This window comes from Choloepus didactylus, chromosome 17 (assembly GCF_015220235.1).
Source record: "Choloepus didactylus isolate mChoDid1 chromosome 17, mChoDid1.pri, whole genome shotgun sequence".
Taxonomy (NCBI): domain Eukaryota; kingdom Metazoa; phylum Chordata; class Mammalia; order Pilosa; family Megalonychidae; genus Choloepus; species Choloepus didactylus.
This window is the reverse complement of record NC_051323.1, coordinates 44,060,733-44,080,960: the sequence shown is the minus strand read 5'-3', so window position 1 is coordinate 44,080,960 and position 20,228 is coordinate 44,060,733. Positions and strand designations below refer to the sequence as shown.

General features: G+C 40.1%; 1 pseudogene; it reads left to right on the top strand.

Moving 5' to 3' along the window:
- The window catches only part of LOC119512096, a 112,933-nt pseudogene that overhangs the window by 75,561 nt on the left and 17,144 nt on the right, over positions 1-20,228 (top strand).

Here is a 20,228-nt window from a genome sequence, read left to right as displayed (position 1 = left end):
AGGCCTCCAGGCAAGTTTTTGGAAGCCTTTGGCTCCTTCTGCAGAGGCTGTGCAAAGGAGGAGCTGCCCCAGCACCCCGTGGTCTGTATTAGCCCTTCACCTGATCAATGGAGGAGGGGAGCAGGGAGCAACAGTGCCCTGACCAGCTTGAGGCAACACCCCACCCATGTGAGAGGTGACCTCTGGGTCTTAAGGGAGCCTGAGTGTAGGTTCTTAGCCAGGAGCTGTCTCCTTGTCTGCCTTTTCCCCAGCCTTTCCCCTTCCAAAATATGGTTTTCCCTCCGTACCCCACCTCATCTTTATTGAGAAAAGTTCACTTAATCTTGTTGAAAAGAGCAAGGAGGCCGGAGACAAAGGTATGTTTCTGAGGGGGTGTGGACTGGAGTGCATTGTGCCTCTTTTCTGGTTGTGTCACAGGCTCTCTACCTTCTCCCTGCTTCTTCCTTCCCTTCTCAGCCCTCTCAGTTGAGACTGGCTCCCGGCGGAGTCCATAACTTCTTCCTGTCAAAACTGGCCCTGGGAAGAGGACCTGGTAAACTCATTCATGCTGAGACAAGGGTGATTCGTATTAACCTTTAAAGGTATTTGCATTTTACCCCATGAAAACCTCATTAAAAGGTGAGACTCCAGCCTGGGCTTTCAGGTTTTAGACAGCGGACAGGAGGGTCGTCTGAGGGCAGCAGAATCCCCTCTCCACCATTACAACAACAATCACAGACTGCAGAGCACTGCATCAAAGCGCAAGATCATATGTGAATATATGAACATAATTTAACATAATTTTAAGAAGGAAAGAAGCTGTTGCTGTCTAAACAGGCTTATTCTAGTTTTTTTGAAAGCAACTCCAGAAATTTCAGGAGCCTAACAAGTAGAGCCAAAGGAGATAATCATCTTTTAGCCTGTCAGAAGACAATTTCCATCCCTTTTGGCTTTCCTCCAAGGGTAGCTGAGCAGGACATTAAGCAGTGGAAAAGCCCAAGTTTTCAATGTTTCATAAATGCAGTTAGTCCTATACATTAATTTGGGGGAAGGACTAAATTATGAAAAGTTTCCTATTTAAGACAAGCAGCCCTATAGGTTTTTCTTTCTCTTTTTTTGGGGAGAGGGGGAAGGTTGGGGAGAGATGGGAGATTTAGGATTTTCTAGTTAGTATTTTTGTTTTTAAAACTATGGAGGGAGAAAAAGAAAGTGCTTTGCTGGAACACAGAATACTTTCCCATAACACTCTCTTTGGCCATGGACTCAGTTCAACACACATGGTGCCAAGGGGAGTTTTATGCCTTGCTCCCCACCCCCTCAACCCCCCACTCCCCCACAAAGAAAAAAATGAGCACAATATAAAACTAAAGCTAGAATGAAAGCCATATTCCCACCACATCACTTGGGCCTCTACCCTGCCTCTTAATAATCACTTTAAGGGTTTGGTTTTGTCAAACGGAAACCTAGTAACTAAACTACCTTCTTTCCCCCTGCACGGTCAGAAGAGACATACACTTGGGGGATTCTGGGAGCTGAGGTGGTGCTGCTGTGTCGGTCAGGCATATTTGTAAACTCACGCATTTGGCCGGTAGCTCCCAGGCTGCCCTCTATGGGCTGCAGTGCTTCTCTCTTGTGGACCAGGCCTGCGGGCAGCCTCTGCTCCAGTCCTTGGAACCCAGGGCCCACTGACTCCCTCCAACACTACAAAGCGATGCACAGTCAGGGGCAATCCCCTGCCCAGAGAAATCAGACAAAACAATGGGAGATCTTTTTCTACCAAGGGTAATTGACCCAGGAGGGTGGGATGACTTTCTAAGCATAAAAATAAGGGGGAAAATAACAAAATAAGGTATCAGTGATAAATTATAAGAATTTAATATTTCTGTATGGCAAGATAAACAATAAATAAAATCAAAATTCAAATGACAAATGGGAAAATATTTATAACAAATATAACAGGCAAGGATTAATATTCTTACTAATAAGGAATTCTTACATTGCAAGAAGAAAAAAATCCCTAATATCCCATCATAGAAGCAGACAAACAAGGCACTCTTGAAGAACAAGCTGAAGGACTTACCCCGACAGATATGGTAATAAAGACACTGGTAAGACACCTGGCACGAAGATTTACAAATCAACCAATGGAACAACATCGAGTCCAGAAACAGAACCACATATATAAAGTCACTTGATTTTATGACAAAGGCAGTAAATATTGTAGGGCAGAGGGTAAAGGATGGTCTTTCCATTAAGGGTGCTAGGCTATCTGTATGGAATAAAACGTATCTAGACCCTGACTTCACACCACACACAAAAATTAATTCCAAGTTGATTACAGACTTAAATGTGAAAGAGAAAACAATAAAATGTTTAGAGGAAAACATAGAAAAACATCTTCATGATCTTGGAACAGGCAAAGATTATTTAAACAAGCACAAAAAGCACTAACCATAAAAGAACAGCAATGGCACTTTGACCATATTAAAATTAAAAACTACTGTTCATCCAAAGATACCACTGAGAGAGTGAAAAGGGAACCAACAGAATAGGAAAAGTTATTTGTAAAATATACCTTTGACTCACTCAGTAGGAAAATGGGCAAAGATTTGAACAGATACTTCATAATTGAGGATATCTACATGGCTAATAAACATACGAAAAGATATTCAACATTAGTAATCAGGGAAGTTAAAATTTAAGTCACATTGAGATACTATTACACACCCACTAGAATGGCTAAAATTTAAAAAGACTGGTAATACTAAATGTTGGCAAAGATTGCTGATGGGAGTTTAAATTGCTATGGAAGCTTTGGAAAACTGTTTGGCAGTAGTTACTAACATTAAATATATGCATTCCATATTACCCAGTGATCCCATTCTTAGGTAATACTCAATAGATACATGGATATTTATTCTCCAAAAGACATGTCATAGCAGCACTATTCATAATAGCACCAACTGGGAAACTTTACAAATGCCCACATGTCTAGCAATAGATAAATAAGTTGTGGTATACTCACACAATGAAATTCTGTCAGCAATAAGAAGAAACAATCTACAACCATACAAAATAATATGAATGAAGCTCACAAATGTGGTACTGAGAGAAAGAAGCCAGACACAAGAGTACATAACTTATGATTCCATTTATATAAAGTACAAATACTAGAAAAAATAATCTTTGTGGTGTTGTGTTGGTGAGAGCGTAAATCCCCCATTCTAAAAGGTTTTTTTTTTTAGCAAAACAGCAGAAGGGATGAACAATCAGAAAAGGCTCATTCACTTTTATTTCCTGAACTCCAACCAATGGAAAGAATTACAGATGTACATATAGATTGACATTAAAAGATAGTCATCTAGTGTTCTTGTAACAATAAAAAGATGGCAACTGATAATAGACAATTATCAGTAACAGAGAAGTGATTAAACAAACTTTGAGCATATTTAGGACCATTTAAAACAAAGTCTTTGTCTGCTATGTCGAAGTCTGGTGCTCTTCACTGATGGATTCTAATGTATTAAACTTCTGCTTTGCCTGGGCCATCATTTCCTGTTTCTTTGTATGTTTTGTAATCTTTTTTTGAAACCTGTACATTTTGATATTTTAAGGTGTTATTGCTGGAATTTAGACTCTGAGGCGCCTGTTCCTGAAGCTTGTATCTGGCTAGTGATATGACAGAACCTTCCTGGAATGTCAGAAGCTAAGGAGAAGAAGGAGAAGAAGAAGGAGGAGGAGAAGAGAAGGAGGAGGAGGAGGAAAAGGAGAAGGAGGAAGAGGAAGAAAAAGAAGAAGAAGAAGAAGAAAAAGAAAACATCTTTTCCACTCTGTGATTGACCTGTGTTAATGCTGTCCTTCAGAGCTTATCCATACAATGAGTTTAGAGAATAGCTCAAGGGCAAATGTAGGTGCCTTCCTGATCCTTTCTGACATGCATCTTGTCTTGGGCATGTGCATGTGATCCTAGGAATTCCACAGAAACAAATATTCCCTCTTCCCTAGGAGACAGTTTCCTGAGGGTCCTGGGCACTGCACTGCATGTCTCCAGGCAGCCACAACTTGATTGTTCTCCAAAGGCATTCTATAGGAGAGCTCTGTGAGCTGCCTTCTACCCGCAGGGCAAGTACTGGAATTGCAAGCCTGAGATGAGTGTCCTGGTTCAGTCCCTTGGACAGCCACCAGAGAGACTGGGCTAGACATGCATGCTCCCATGTGTGCATGAGAGTTATTCTGCTCTCTCCAGAATTGGGACCAGGGACCTGCACTGGGAGCTCAGGTTGGCTCTGTGCAGAGCTGGTGAGGGGGTGGGGAGGGGCCAGCCAGGGCGCCATGAAATCCTACTGCTTTTAAGTTATCTTTTTCTTGATTCAGCACTTGCCCTGTTACTACAGTCCTTTAACTGTTTTATGGAGCTTTTAAAAAGATGTTTTCTGCCAGTTCTTGTTGGTTGTTCAAAGCTTCTGCCGGGGGACAGAGCCCTGGAGCTTCTCACTCTGCCATCTTGATTGGGGCTGACTAAATAAACTCTGGTACATCAGTATTAAAGAACTATTAAATATGTTTTTTTGAAGAATATTTAATAACACTGAATAGTTGTGATGTAATGTTAAGTGAAAAATGCAGAATAGAAAATTATTTATCCAATGTGGTCCTAATTTTTTTATATATACACTAACATACATATATCCATACATCCATGAACACACATCCAAATGAAAGAAACACACCACAAGGTTAACAATGTCACTGTTAAGTGGGACTACAGAACATTTACATTTTCTTCTTTTCACATTTTTGCATTTTAGCTCCTAGGGCTAACTCAAAGATTCTGTCATAGTCTTGAGCCTATCAATAAAGAGGACTCAGTGCCTCTTTCATTCCCCAGGAGGATTCCATTAGACCAAATGTTCACTTTTATTGAAGATTTTGTAGGAAGGACAGGGAGAATTTTACATTGTACAGTCCACAGTACTTCCTATATTTCCCTACAGTCATGCCTCATCTCTCAATTCTTTCTAGCCACAAGCCAAACAAGGTTTCCCCTTCAGTGCCCTTTTTCTGGGTAGTACCTGGATAGGTTGGTTTCTGGCTTCTAAAAATCCAGATCTCCCCCATCCCAGGTTGCCAAATCTCTCTCTCTTATGCAGAACAATTTGCTTTTCAAATGTGCATATACCCACATCCATTGTCCCACTCAGCATTTTCATGCAATTTTCAAATTTTCTACAATAAGTTTATATTACTTTCAGAATCAGAAAGAAAATTCTGAAATATTCATAGCAACTCATTAGGGGGAAGTTTTTCTAAAAGCAGCAACAGTTTAATAAAAGCAAGTGATCTGCAAGACCATGTCATCTGGCTACAATTAACCATCTGGTCAGAAATTCCTCAACCTAAAAAATATACATATCAGGTACAAACTTATCTGATGTTTTGAATCATCTGTGCAGCAGCTCCCCTTGGTGAGGGCAGAGTTGGAAGATCTGTTTGTGTAAGTATTAGCCTTATATAAAATTGACCAATAACCAGATGAAACAGTTAATTCTGGACCCTGAGGAAATAGTGGCAACAGCAAACATAAGAATTATGTGGTTTGACGCTCATTCCTGCTTGGTTTTATCGTTTTTAGTAGCAGCATAGTTATCTTCCTAAAGTCACTCTGTTTGAACTAACGCAGGATGAGGCTGTCCCCATCCAGCCAGCCACCCACCCAGGAAATGCGTACACCCCTCCCATGTACCAGGCACTGTTCTGGGAGCTGGGGGGCAGCAGTAAACAAGGTGCACAAGATTCTATTATGGGTTTTAAAGCATATGGGGAAGGGAAAGTGTAAGAGAGGGGATGTTTTTGAAAAATTGTCAGATATATTTCTGGGTCCTCTAAATCTTCCTGCCATGGGACTTCCCACCCACTGCAGTTTCAGAACTTTGGGGGTAAGGATGGGACTCTGCTTAAAAAATAAAAGTCATTATTCAGCCTTTTTTTGCCCCAGCAAGAAAATTGTGATAAAAGCCTAGTGACTTCAAGAGAAAAAAGACTTTCTAAATTACTTTACATTACACATTGATGACTAAGCCTGAAGGAATCAGATTATACTATTTCTTCCATTCTACAAAGGATAACTCTACCAAAAACTTGTCCTAGAGGAAGGACTCAAAGAACATCTGTGCCAGTATGTTGGGAGGTGCAGGAGAGGAACAGGGACTGAGAGCTTTGGTGGACAAGGGGGATAGGATTAAGACAACCCCAGTAAGCAGGGATGGCAGGACCAAGAACACATGGCTGGGACCTGGAACTCCAGTTATTTGTGGCTGCCTATCAACCCCAATAGTCAGGCAGGATTAGCTTCCCCTCAGCCAGCTCTGGTCCCATCTGGCCCAGTCAATCCACGGCCAAGACTGTTGAGGAGTCAGAGCCATTGTATGGAACCCAGGGATCGCTGCACTGCCATGTGGTCTTGTAAGTTACACTCCTCCCCTGCAGGCCCTTTCGACATCATCGAAAGAATCTGAAATATTGAATATTTATTTATCAAAAGAGACTGAATTATTTGATCAGATTAAGTACATGGATTGAATTAAAATCTCTCCATGTTAGTGCATCGGGGTGGCTTATAATGACTATTAGAGCTGTTCTAGATTAAATTTAAAAAAGTTAATGTTTTTCTTTTGCACATCTAAGAATATTGGTAGTAAAATTTCAAGCCTATTAAAAATAGACCATAAATGTACAAGATAATTTCATTTACTCTTGTGTGCTAAAATATTATATTAATTATATTATATTATATTAATATTATTAAAAAGGTGCTATGATAGAGAATAACTTGGGGAGTGATCCCTATTTTAGAAAGGATAATTAGGGGGGTCTGCCTGCATAGATGACATTTGAAATAAAGGCTAAAGATGCGAAGGAGGTACCCATGGGGCATTTCAGGCAAAAAGAAATTTTAGGCCAAAGGAACAGGGAGTACAGAGACTCTGAGGAGGAAACAAGGGTCTCCCGTTGGAGGAGCAGAAGGAAGGTCCCTTGTTACTGGAGCAGATAAAGGGGGTGTTCTAGGTTGCTAATGCTGCCAGTATGCAAAACACCAGAGATGGATTGGCTTTTATAAAAGGGGGTTTATTTGGTTACACAGTTACAGTCTTAAGGCCATAAAGTGTCCAAGGTAACACATCAGCAATCAGGTACCTTCACTGGAGGATGGCCAATGGTGTCTGGAAAACCTCTGTTAGCTGGGAAGGCACGTGGCTGGCGTCTGCTCCAAAGTTCTGGTTTCAAAATGGCTTTCTCCCAGGACGTTCCTCTCTAGGCTGCAGTTCCTCAAAAATGTCTCTCTTAGTTGCACTTGGGGTATTTGTCCTCTCTTAGCTTCTCCAGAGCAAGAGTGTGCTTTCAACGGCCATCTTCAAAATGTCTCTCATCTGTAGCTCCTGTGTTTTCTTCAAAGCGTCCCTCTTGGCTGTGTCTCCTCTTCAAAATGTCACTCACAGCTGCACTGAGTTCCCTCTGCTCGTCAGCTCATTTATATGGCTCCACTGATCAAGGCCCACCCTGAATGGGTGGGGCCACACCTCCATGGAAATATCTCATCAGAGTCATCACCTACAGTTGGGTGGGGCGCATTTCCACGCAAATCTAATCAGCACCAAAATGTCTGCCCCACAAGACTGCATCAAAGAATATGGCTTTTTCTGGGGGGCATAATACATTCAAACCGGCACAGGGGGAGAATGGAGAATGGCAGGAGATGAAGTATGAGAAGCATGTAAGGACTTAGGCTAACGTAAGGGATTTTATTTTAAATATAAAGGGAAGTTCCAGGAAAAACTCAATTTGATTTTACTTTTCAGGGCTCGCAGTGGCTACAGTGAAGACAATGAACTATCATGTAGGTGGGAGGGACAATGGAAGAAGAGAGAATAACTAGGAGTATACTGCAGAAATTCAGGCTGATAGTGCCCAGGCAAAGGAGGCAGCCAGGGCATCTGGCTTCATGATTAGCTGTGGTTGCGGGTGAGCTCCTGGGGTTCTGACTGCCTCATCAGGCCAGTTCTGCAGTGAGGTGTGAGTCAAGATTTCTGAAAATTCAATCCTGAGCCTGTTCTCCAGTCCTCTCAACAGTTCTGTGAACCACCCAACATTTTAAAAATATACTTCCTGCTGAATTAGCCAGACTCAACAAACGTTCCTTACATCTAAGAACACCTTGATCCATAGCATCGAGAGAGGAAGGGAGTTATCAGGAGAAGGTTGGAAATGGGGAATTAATCATGTATGAAAATAACATTGAAAACCTCATGTGAATGTGTAATGGTATCAGATAAATAACCAGTGCCTGGTACTCAGTCTGTTTTGTTTAATGAGTGAATTTCCTGTCCTACACATTCCTTATTGTGGAGGTTATAACAGAAGAAAATTGGGTCACTGCTCACTTCAAACTTATAACTTAAATGAGGGAAGAAAATGATGACCACCCATGAAGAGAGCAATGCAAGTCAACAATGTACAAACCAGTTGAGTAATAATGTCAATAAATGGTACGTAATTCAGAACAGAGAGAAATACAGATTAAAACACTACTGGACATAGTCATAGTGACCCTGGCCATCTCCAAGTTCAGCACTGGCTGGAGAGGTTTGGCCCTAAGGATCTGCCCCCTTCTTGCTCTGACCCTGGAAAAATCGCCTGGATATTCCCATTGTGCCCACAATGTCCCCATTTGTCACCTTTTCTAGGATATGGTATAGATTTTAAAATTTCTTCTCTTTCCCCCAACCTCTATTTTCAAGCAAAATTCTCATTGTCTCTTTGTCTTGATCTCAGTTTACAGTCCTAAGAAAAAGCAGCCCAAAATTAACCCAAAATAAGTTATAAATTCTGTTTAAGAACTTTAAAATTATAAATAAAGGCTAGTTAATGGCTAAAACCTAATTGGAGCAAAAAATTAAAATCATGAGAATGGAAAGAAGAATTAACAGAAATTTAAAATGATTAAGTACCCCATGATGGAAGTGTTCTAAAACTTAATTGTGGAGATAGTTGCACAACTATGAATTGATTAAAAATCATCTAGTTCTGTGCTGGTCCAATATGGTAGCCACATTTGGCTAATTAAATTTAAATTTATTAAAATTCTATAAAATCAAAAATTTACTTCCTACGTCATACTAGCCACATTTCAAGGGCTCAACAACCATGTGTGACATGGCTACTGACTGGACTTTGCATATTATAGAACAATTTCCATCACTGCAGGAACGTCTATCAGACAGCCCTGATCTAACTGTAAAATTAAAATAGGTGAATTTATGGTATGTAAATTATCCCTTGGTAAAGAGACAGGATAGCTTTTTTAAAAAAAAAAGACTCCAAAGGCAAATTTCAGATTGGTTTTTCTAAAAAAAAATATAAAATTTTATATAGTTAAAAAAAAAAAAAGCACAGCAAAACAAATGTCACAAGCAAAGATAAAGACAAGGACAAACTGGAAACATATTTGCAATGTGTATGGCTGACAAAGAGACAGTAGTCTTAGTAGAGAAAGAGCTCTAACTAATAAACAAGTTAAAGCTCAATGTTGTAAAAGAAAAATTATGAAGGCCATGAAAAGGAAATTCACAAAAGAAGAAATTAAAATAGCCAATAAACATATGTAACAAAAAATCTTTGGTAACCTAAAATGCAAATTAATTCAAGAAGGAGAAATATTTCTTAACCTCTCAGATTAGCAAAGATTTGAAAATGTTTGTTGCATGTGGGGAAAGGGTACTATCATAATATGCAGATGGGCATGCATTTTGTTATAAACTTGGAGGGTAATTTGGCAAATTTTATCAAATTCCTTAAAAATACCAATTTCTTCAGCCTCAGCAATTTTACTTCTAGGAATTTATCCTCAGGAAGAAATTAGACAAACCTACAAAGATATATGTATAAAAGGGGCATATATCATTGTTGTGTTTGTAATAATGAAAAATTGGCAACAGTCTGAATGTCCAAAAAGTGTTTTTTAAAAAGTTGATTTAAAAAATATTAAAGAGTTAGACTGAAAAATGAGAGCCAAGACAGAAAAAACTAGGTTGGAATTGGCAAAGAATGAATGTTTATAATAAAAACTTATCTTCTAAGGGGCAGTGTCCTTCAAGAAAGAGAATGGAAGGAGCAGAATGCAATGTGACACCTTGTACATCTGACATTCTCCCCTCTCCAAAGACTCAGAAGTTTGCACTCCTGACAAAGGACCACTTTCCCAGTGAAGATGGGGCTTACCTCCTTGGTTCCACAAACATACATCACCCTCTCTCCTTTAAATAGCATTATTCATCATTCCCTTTGAAGACTGAAAGGCAGCTCTTTCATTCAAAAATACCCATTTGATAAGGTGGAAGAGGATCTCCTGCCGCATCAGCCCGACCCTGGGAAGACTGATGACATCGGAATATTATACCTCTGGGGGTGAGCGTTGGGGGAGATCAGAGAATGTGGTAGATAATAAATCCTTGGAGGTAACCACAGCAGCCAAGATGTGACCTCAGTAAGCCCAGTTCCATTCTGGCCCCCTTAAATGGAATTTACCCACAAAAGCAGGAGCTAGGAACTCAGGGCAAAGTCTATAAACCTGGAATTTTCCCATATCACTGGCCATTTTGTGCTGATCTTGCTACTCAAATCCTCTGACCTTAGATTGGTTTCAGACCTTGGCTCCAGGGCTAACATCAGGTGCCTACACCTGTTATTACCTGTCTTTCTTTCTTGTAGACATTCTAAAGTATGTGAAGTGGTATTTCATTGTTTTTTTTTTTTTAATTCAATTTTTTTGAGATATATTCACATAACATACAATCATCCACAGTGTACAATCAGTTGTTCACAGTACCACAATATAGTTGTGCATTCATCACAATTTTTGAACATTTTCATTACCACACACAAAAAAGAATAAGAATAAAAATTAAAGTAAAGAAAGAACATCCAAAACATTCCATACCTCATCTCTCCCTATTATTCATTTACTTTTTGTCCTCATCTTTCTACTCATCTGTCTATACACTGGATAAAGGGAGTGGGAGCCACAAGGTTTTCACAATCACACAGTCACACCTTGTAAGCTATATAGTTACACAATCGTCTTCAAGAATCAAGGCTACTGGGTTGCAGTTCAACAGTTTCAGGTATTTCCTTCTAGCTATTGTAATACACTAAAAACGGATCTCTATATAATGCATAAGAATGACCTCTTGATCATTGTGGTTTTGATTTGCATTTTTTGATGGCTATCAATGATGACCATCTTGTCATGTGCTTATCGGCCATTTTTATATCTTTGGAGAAACATCTATTTGGATCCTTTGCCTATTTCTAATTGGGTTATTTGTCTTTTTATTACTGAGTTGTAGGAATACTTTCTATATTCTAGATATAAATTCCTTCTCAGATAAATAATTTGCAAAAATATTCTACCATTCTGTGGGTTGTCTCATCACTTTCTTGAAGGTGTTCTTTGATATGCAAAAGTTTTCAATTTTGATGAAGTCCAATTTGTCTTTTTTCTATAGTTGCTTGTGCTTTTGGTTCCATAACTAAGAACCCATTGCCTAATCTAAGGTCATGAAGATTTATGCCTATATTTTCTTCTGAGCCTTATAGTTTTGGCTCTTATATTTAAATCTTTGATCCATTTTGAGATCATTTTTTGCATATGATGTGGGGTAAGAGTCCAATTTTACGCTTTGCATGTGGCTGCTCAGTTGTTCCAGTACCATATGTAGAAAAGACTATTCTTTTCCTATTGCATTGTCTTGACATCCCTCCAGCAATGTGAAAAGACAGAACACCATAAAATCCTAAATTTTCAGAGCTGTAAGGGACCTTGGGAATTTGTACTGGCCAGAGTTCTTAGTAATAGCAGAATGCATTCTAGCTAATTTAATTGGGAAATAATTTATTATTGGAAGGAATAGAGGCACAGGCTTGATGCCGGAGGTTCTCAAACTCGGTTGCACATTAAATTCACTTGGGGAGCTTTTAAATATCTTGATGCCCATGCTTCCCCGCCACACAGTAAATTAGACTGTCTGGAGATAGAATCCAGGCATCAGCATTTTTTTTAAAGCTCCTGAGGTGACTCCAACGCATGACAAAGATTGAGAATCACTACTATAAACTGAGCTCCTAGGAATCACATCTAGATCATGTTACCTGAACCTGCATGGTGAGGGAGCTGCTGCCATCACCCACTCCAGAACAACACAGCCTCTGGAATCACCTGCACTAGCATAATTTGCAACCCACAGCCACCCACCACTGCCAACCCCAGAAATATGCTGCCTCTGTAATCACCTGCACTAGCAAAAATGCGCACCTGGTGCCCAGGCTATTTCCTGCAGTAGCTTTTTCTGAGTCAAAGTCTCTCATAGGTGCATCTGAATGGTAGGACCTGTCACACACCCATATGCTAGCAGCAAAGGAATCTGGGAAAAATAAATTCTTTTGATTCTACAATGGGAAAGTAGGATTCACAATGTGGAAAACTGCTAAAATATGAAGAGAATGTTAATTTTCTTTTTTTTTTTTTTGAGCAGCTTAGAAAGGTAAATGTCTACAGCAGGGTAGTCCGGGTGGTTATAAACCTGGATGTGCTTCAGAGGCACCTGAGGAACTTTGCGATAATTAAGATTCCTAGGCTATAGCCCTGGAAAATCTGATTTGGTAGGTCTGGGAGGGGACTTTTAGGAATCCAACCTCCTACTTTGGCTGTACATCTCCCAACCAGGAATGGTGCAAAGGAGGAGTCAAGAAAATGGGTCTAGATGTGTGAGTGTTAAGGTGGGGCATTCCTTGATCTGGGAAGACCATTATCCACCCTTGGGAGAATTTTCTGGTTTGAAAACTCTCAGTATTTGAAGACACTTGGCAAATTAAAAAAAAAAAAAATCATTGTTATTTTCATAAAGAACACAACAGCAAGTAAAGCTAGGTAAAATCTGCTAGGCTGGTGGGGTATGCCAAGGTGGTGATTCCTAAGATGAGTACGTGTAGAGGCTGTCAGAATCTCTGTGGGCATATGTGCACGAGATTTTCATATTCTTCTAAATAAGGCATTTATTCAAAGTAGTTGGGCAACATTGCCCTAAACCAACTGGTTCTTCCTTTCTGGGGAGGAGTCCTCTGATGGCTGCATACTCCAACAGCTGTCCCTTGCGCCCAGCAAAGAAAGTGATTCTTCTAAAAGATTATAATGTTAAAATATTCCCTGGGGTCTTCAACAAGCAACTTAAAAAAATTACTGGAGCCCTTCCAGCTGTAGCCCAGGTGACCATTGCCTCTTATTTAATGCGCTGTATATTCACAATGTCCTGGGTGGGTGCTACTTCAAACTGCACCTTCCTGGAAAGCACATTGCTTTTTATCAACAGCATGATGTATGACTAGCAAAAATCCATAGCCCTCTGTGACCTTCTAAAAAGCCTGTCTTTCACTCTGTGTCTTCTTCAGAGGGAATAAAACATCCTCATTTCTTATATCAGGGCATTGGCTATAAACACTATTTGGGCCAGTGGTTTATTTAAGAAACTTGTTTTCAGGGGGAGAGGCCCTGAAGATAAAGACTGGCTCTCACAATGCAGTCGAAAGCAGTGTGTCATAGCCAGCTCTCTGCAGAGAACATGGGAATGGAAATTTGCACACGTTTAGAAGACAGCTTGGACTCACAGACAGCATGTTCTGAACCTAACTGGTTCTCATAACCTCCCTCCATATGTTTTTATAACCTCATGGTTTTGTGTCATGAGGTTGAGCTGGGGGGAGGGAAGACTGACCAGAGTAATAAATCAGCTAGGTACTTAATTTGCTATAAAAAATAATCCCTACCAATCTGATAGATCCATGCCGGCACCTACTAATCCAACTGAATATTCTAAGAAAGAAAAATGGAGTTACCGGTGGTGTTTCCTCTACATTTTGGCTAACTGTAAGGAGTCCAAACTAAACAGAAAGGAATCCAAATAAAACAGAATTTCCTCTCTTACTCACTGCTGCCTAGCAAAGCTCCAGTTTTACCAAATATATATATATATATGTATATATATCTCGTGTTACTTGCAGAAGTGGGGAGCAGGAAGGCTTTATTTTATACAGTCGAAACAGGAGCAGTAATGACTTAACTTGCAGTTGCTTGTGATTAAATAGGAAATTTGAATGAGCACCTCCTGAATCTGGAAGCATGATTTTGAAATGGAAAGGCAGCTTACCATAGCAGTGGGACAAAGGAAAGGAAAAGCTGTGGCTGCCTGCTTTCTCCCAGCTGTTGCTCTAGGAAGTAGGAGGCTCGGGGCCCTAGTGATAGATTCCTGTTCCCTCAGAAGCAGAGGAAGGAAGCTGCGGCCTCTGGATAAACTTAAAATGACATTATACCACCTCGCAGGTGTAGAAATGCAAACACCACATTATCGGAGGCCCTGTAAAATGTCAGGGAGGATTGATTGTCAAAGACTGAAATGAATGCCAACCCTCCTGTTGGGAAGGAAGAGGTGACAGCCGCTTTCACACAGTACTGGTGGGAGTGTAAATTGCTACATTCTGTCTGGAGGGCACTTAGGCAATTTTATCAAAACATTAAGTATGCATTTCCTTTGACCCAGAAATTCCACTTCTAGGAATTTCTTAGACAACTAAGCAAACTTGTCTGTACAAGATGTGCATCCCAGCATTTTTATAGTAGGAAACTACCCAAATAGGGAATTAAGTCAATTACAGTACATCCATACAGACATACTAACTATGTAGACATTTAAAATGGTCTGGAAAGACACAGAAAAATGTTCACAGGAGTTTCCTCTGGATGATAAAATTACAGTTTTTTGTTGTTGTTGTTGTTTTAAATAAAGGAAACAATTTCAGGAAGAACTCCTTGCCCTTCAATAATTGCCAAATAAAACTGTTTTCCTTCTTCAATATTAGGGTTACACCTGTAAGACACCTATGGCCAGGGGTAAAGAAAGATATTTGTTGCACTTTTTCCATTCAGAAGAGAAATACTGAGTAACTTTCAACTTGCAGAGTCAAGAGGCCATTTTCTGTAAATTTAGAGAGATCTGCTAATGGATAACTTTCTAGAGATTCTGTGTGTAAGGGAGCCTTCGAGTTCTTTGCTAAAAGAACCGTAGATGTATAAAGGTTATTCATAGAATAAATGTTCACACAACAAAAAAAATGAATAAATGAATGGAGTGAGTGCTTTGTAGGACTAGAAGGGACAAGAGACACCATCCAAATTCTCATTCCACAAATGGAATGCTTAACTTTGGCAACTAGAGACTTGCCCAGGTCTACACAGCCAGTAAGCACAGAGTCAAGACTAGAGGCTGGGGCTCCAGAGTCTCAGTCCAGTGCTTTCCACACCATCATGATTTTACAAAGCCAAGAAGGGAGCGAGGAATGCTGCCCCCAAGCTATGATTTCCCACATCCTTTAGGTCTCTGGTTCTCCGTGTCTTGTAAGGGCCACTTGCCTGCAATCCCTAACTATGCAGGGTACTGTCTGGGGCTGTGGTTTAACTTGGAGGGGCTGGTAATTGTATGTTATGCATGGGTGGTATCCAATAACACTGGAAGTCAGGAGGATGACAAGGGATGCATTGAGCACCCCCACCTCTTGTGTGGCCCCCACCCCCTCCTGGAGACTGCAGTCACCAAAAGCGAAGTCAGAGCTGGTGGTACTTTGCAGCTGAGGAATATTTCTTTCGCCCTGAAGGACACACTCTAAGCACAGTAGTGGCTTAAGGTGGTTGTAGACTCCTTTAGTGTTCCTTTCCAGTATTCTTTCCACTTGCTGCTTTTCCTTCTCCCTACCTCCTTCTCTTCTCATAGTTGCCAAAAAACATCCAGACACCTCCCTATCCTGTGTCCTTTTCTGAAGAACCATAAAAGGCATTCAATAAATCTGTGGTTTCCAAATCACATTAAAAATGTTTCATTTGTGGGAAATTTCACATATTCACAAAAGTAGCAATAATCATTTAAGAATGCCCATCTCCCCATCCCCTGGACCCACCAATTGTCAGAAGTTTGCCAATCTTCTTTCAACTATTCCACCTTTCAATTTCTTTTTCTGGAGTATTTTAAAGTACAAGCCAGACGTCGTATCATCTCACCCACAAATACTTCAGAATGAACCATAATATGTATTCCAGCATTATGTTAAAAAACACAATCACTATGCCATTAGTTCACAAACAAATTAACAATAAGTCCTTAATATCATCTAAGACTTAATTCACTTTCAGGTTTTTCCAAATGCCTCAAAAATATATTTTTATAATCACTTCGATTGAATCAGGATGAAAACAAGGTCTACGCATTGCACTTGGTTGATAGATTTGCTAAATCTCTTTAGACCTAATAGTTTCCCAGTCCCCTCCCTGGCTCATACTATTTATTTTTTCGGCAAACCAGATCATTTGTTCTGTAGAACTTCCCACATTCTGCATTTGGCTGATTGTTTCCTTATGGCATCATTTAACCTGTTTCTCTAGCCCCTTATTTCTTGTAAAAAGATAGTTTAATCTAGAGGCTTGATTATTTTCAAGCTTTCTGTTGTTTGTTTTATTTGAGGGAATGCTTTATAGGTGGTCCTGGGACCTTTCTACTGCATTATATCAAGAGGCCCATAATGCCGAGGAGTCCAGTTTTCAGTCATCCAAACCACATATTGAGGAACCCTAAGGTTCTGTAGTGGTGCTAAAGGGCCATGTAAATGTTTAATTCAAATTTCACTTTAAAAATACACATTTGACTCTTGCTTTTCTGGATTTCATCAGAATGAAGAGGAAACCAAGTACGTGAGCCCCGGACCTCCAAACCTGCTTCAGCCAATGTCACTCCACTTTTTCTGCCTTTTATATATCAGAGTTCCAGATAGGATTTCATTAGAAAAAGGACTACACTAATTTAAAATAAATTAAAATAAAATAAACATGATAATAAAATGAAATTTATTATCTATTAAAAATCTAAAATGTTACCCGCTAAAGAGAAATTTGTGTCTTAACTGGGGACTCTGGAAGTCAGAAAGGCCTTAAGCTTCAAAGGGAAAATATGTTCTTTAATGCAAACAATGGTTCACCAAATGGGAGACAGAGTGGAGTCTCTCTGGTGCCCCTCAGATCACACAAAATAGGAACCACTATACTCTTCCCAAAACTATAACTGCTCCATACCCCCATTCATATCATATGTCCCTGCCTCATGAAATGAAAATGGACTTTGAATAAAAGCAACTCACTCTTTAAAGTAAATCCCAAAGCTTTATGAGACGACCACAGTCCAAAAGGGAAGGTGTAGGAGGTAGGAATAGCTGAGGACCTGACAACTGCCTCTGGTGTAGTGTATGGAATCCCTCAGGTGTCTTTTGATGGAAAGCTCTCTAATTCTGGCCACAAGAAAAGATCCTTCATCTTTCTGACACAAAATACACACACCTTCGGTGACACCTTAAATCAATTCTCGGTTGTCTCTCAGGCTCTTTCCCTAGTATCCCATTAAAATGGAGCCCCTCTGTATAACTGAACATTGAGGACATCAGTGTGGTGGCTAATGATTTGGTCCCTGTCTCCAGGATTTTGGAAGTGAAGTCTTCGGTCTTATGGCTAAAAGGAGATTTATGAGCCTTTTTCTCAATTCCAGTTTAATCCTCAAGTGTCTGTTTTTTAATCATCAAAGACTTGGGATGTCTGCACTCCATGGAAATGGGAACAGCAGGACAATGCACAGCTGAATCATACCACAGGTAAGCGGGAAGAGTTCCTGAGTCCCCATATTTCCCTGGAGATGGGAAGACTCCAGTTCTGATAATCCTGATCCTCTGCTCTGTAGTATTGTTTCTGGACTAGAGGATTTTTCTAGTAGAATAAAGGCTCTAGCCAATCAGTGTTATTCATTGAAATCTTGATCATCATAACCATCATCATCATCATCATCATCATCATGCCTGTGTTCCAACATAAGGTTGGAAGAGAGGGATAATTCTTGCCTTTTCTGACCTTCTGAAGCTGAGAAAATGGGCTATAGAAGTAAAGGAAGAAAAGCAACCAATTCAATGCTCAAAACAGCTGTTGGCCCCACAAACCCCAAATTTACTGTGTGTTGGAGATCGAATCATTTCCCCCACAAAAGGCATGTTCATGCCCCAACCCCTACTCCTGTAAGTCCCATCTGTAAATAGAAGCTTTGAAGACGTTATTAGTTAAGGTGTGACCAAGTTGAATGAAGGTGGTCCTTAACCCAATATGGCTGAAGTCCTTATAAGCAAAGGAAATCGGACATGGAGAGAAGCCATGGGAGGAGCAAGAAAACCAGAACCTGGAGGAGCAAGGAGAAGACACTGCCATTTGCATGGTCTTGTAAAAGAAAAGCCAAGGATCAAGGATTGCCGGCAGCCAGCCCCAAAATGCTACAGTCTTTGGGGGGAAAGCATTGCCTGGTTGATGCCTCCATTTTATTTATTTATTTATTTTTTTTATCTTCATTTTATTGAGATATATTCACATACCACGCAGTCATACAAAACAAATTGTACTTTCGATTGTTCACAGTACCATTACATAGTTGTACATTCATCACCAAAATCAATCCCTGACACCTTCATTAGCACACACACAAAAATAACAAGAATAATAATTAGAGTGAAAAAGAGCAATTGAAGTAAAAAAGAACAGTGGGTACCTTTGTCTGTTTGTTTGTTTCCTACTCCTATTTTTCTACTCATCCATCCATAAACTAGACAAAGTGGAGTGTGGTCCTTATGGCTTTCCCAATCCCATTGTCACCCCTCATAAGCTACATTTTTATACAACTGTCTTCGAGATTCATGGGTTCTGGGTTGTAGTTTGATAGTTTCAGTTATCCACCACCAGCTACCCCAATTCTTTAGAACCTAAAAAGGGTTGTCTAAAGTGTGCGTAAGAGTGCCCACCAGAGTGACCTCTCGGCTCCTTTTGGAATCTCTCTGCCACTGAAGCTTATTTCATTTCCTTTCACATCCCCCTTTTGGTCAAGATGTTCTCCGTCCCACGATGCCAGGTCTACATTCCTCCCCGGGAGTCATATTCCATGTTGCCAGGGAGATTCACTCCCCTGGGTGTCTGATCCCACGTAGGGGGGAGGGCAGTGCGTTCACCTTTCAAGTTGATGCCTCCATTTTAGACTTCTTCCAGCCTCCAAACCATGAGCCAATAAATTCTTGTTGCTTCAGCCAATCCATTGTATGGTATTTGTTTTAGCAGCCAGGAAACTAAAACACTGTAGAAATTCAACTGCCTTTCTGATTTTCCAGAGAGAATTCTCAAATGAATTGTCCATGAAGATTTTGGTTAAATTCTGGCAGCTTTTATCTGAACTGACAAAAAAGAGGTGTATACAATGGAAGTGAATTTTTAGGCACAAATGTCAAGGTTTATCAGTGTCCAAGCCCTTTTTCCAAGACTATCCAACACTGATAGGTTTCAGGATGATGACTGCAAGCCAAGGACAGCACATACCAGAAGGAGGGTCAGCCCAGGCACAAGCAGAGAATGAAGCTGCATAACAGGCCTTCCAGGGTGTCCGCCCCATTCTTCAGGCTGCATTCATCCAGTATAGAAGTCATGTTTTGTGTATTCAGATTTTAACATTTATAAAATGTTCATTATGGTGAACTGGAGGGACCCTAAATGCCCAATAGTAGGAAGTGAGGAAAGTATAATTCAATCTTGAAATTTTAATAAGAATGCTGCAGAAAATCGATATGGGAAGATGTTCATGATAAAATAGTTGAAAACTGAAGCTGGGAAAATTTTACATATTTATATTTTTTCTTTTTAGTTTTAGATATTTTTATTCTTGAAGGAACTATGTGTGTTTTGTTTGGGAGGGGAAGGGAGATTCTATTCTAAGCCTTTTAGTATTTTGGCCTGTATTGGCTTATCAGGCTAGCTCATTTCGGAAGACAGAGACATCCTGGACCAATGGGAATGAGGCTTGGTACTTGGAATAGGCTTGGCACTCCCTGAGCTAATGGGGGAGGCAATAGATGGAAAATGAATGGAGTGAATGAAGGTTTGATGTGATGCACCAAACTTCAAACTTGGAGCCCTTCACAGTTTGGTCTAATTATCGCCAAAAAAAAAAAAAAAAAAAAAAAAAGGAGAGGGGAAAGGGGGTAAACTCAGGGTCTGGGCCCCTGCTGACATAAGGTGGGATAGGAGGGAT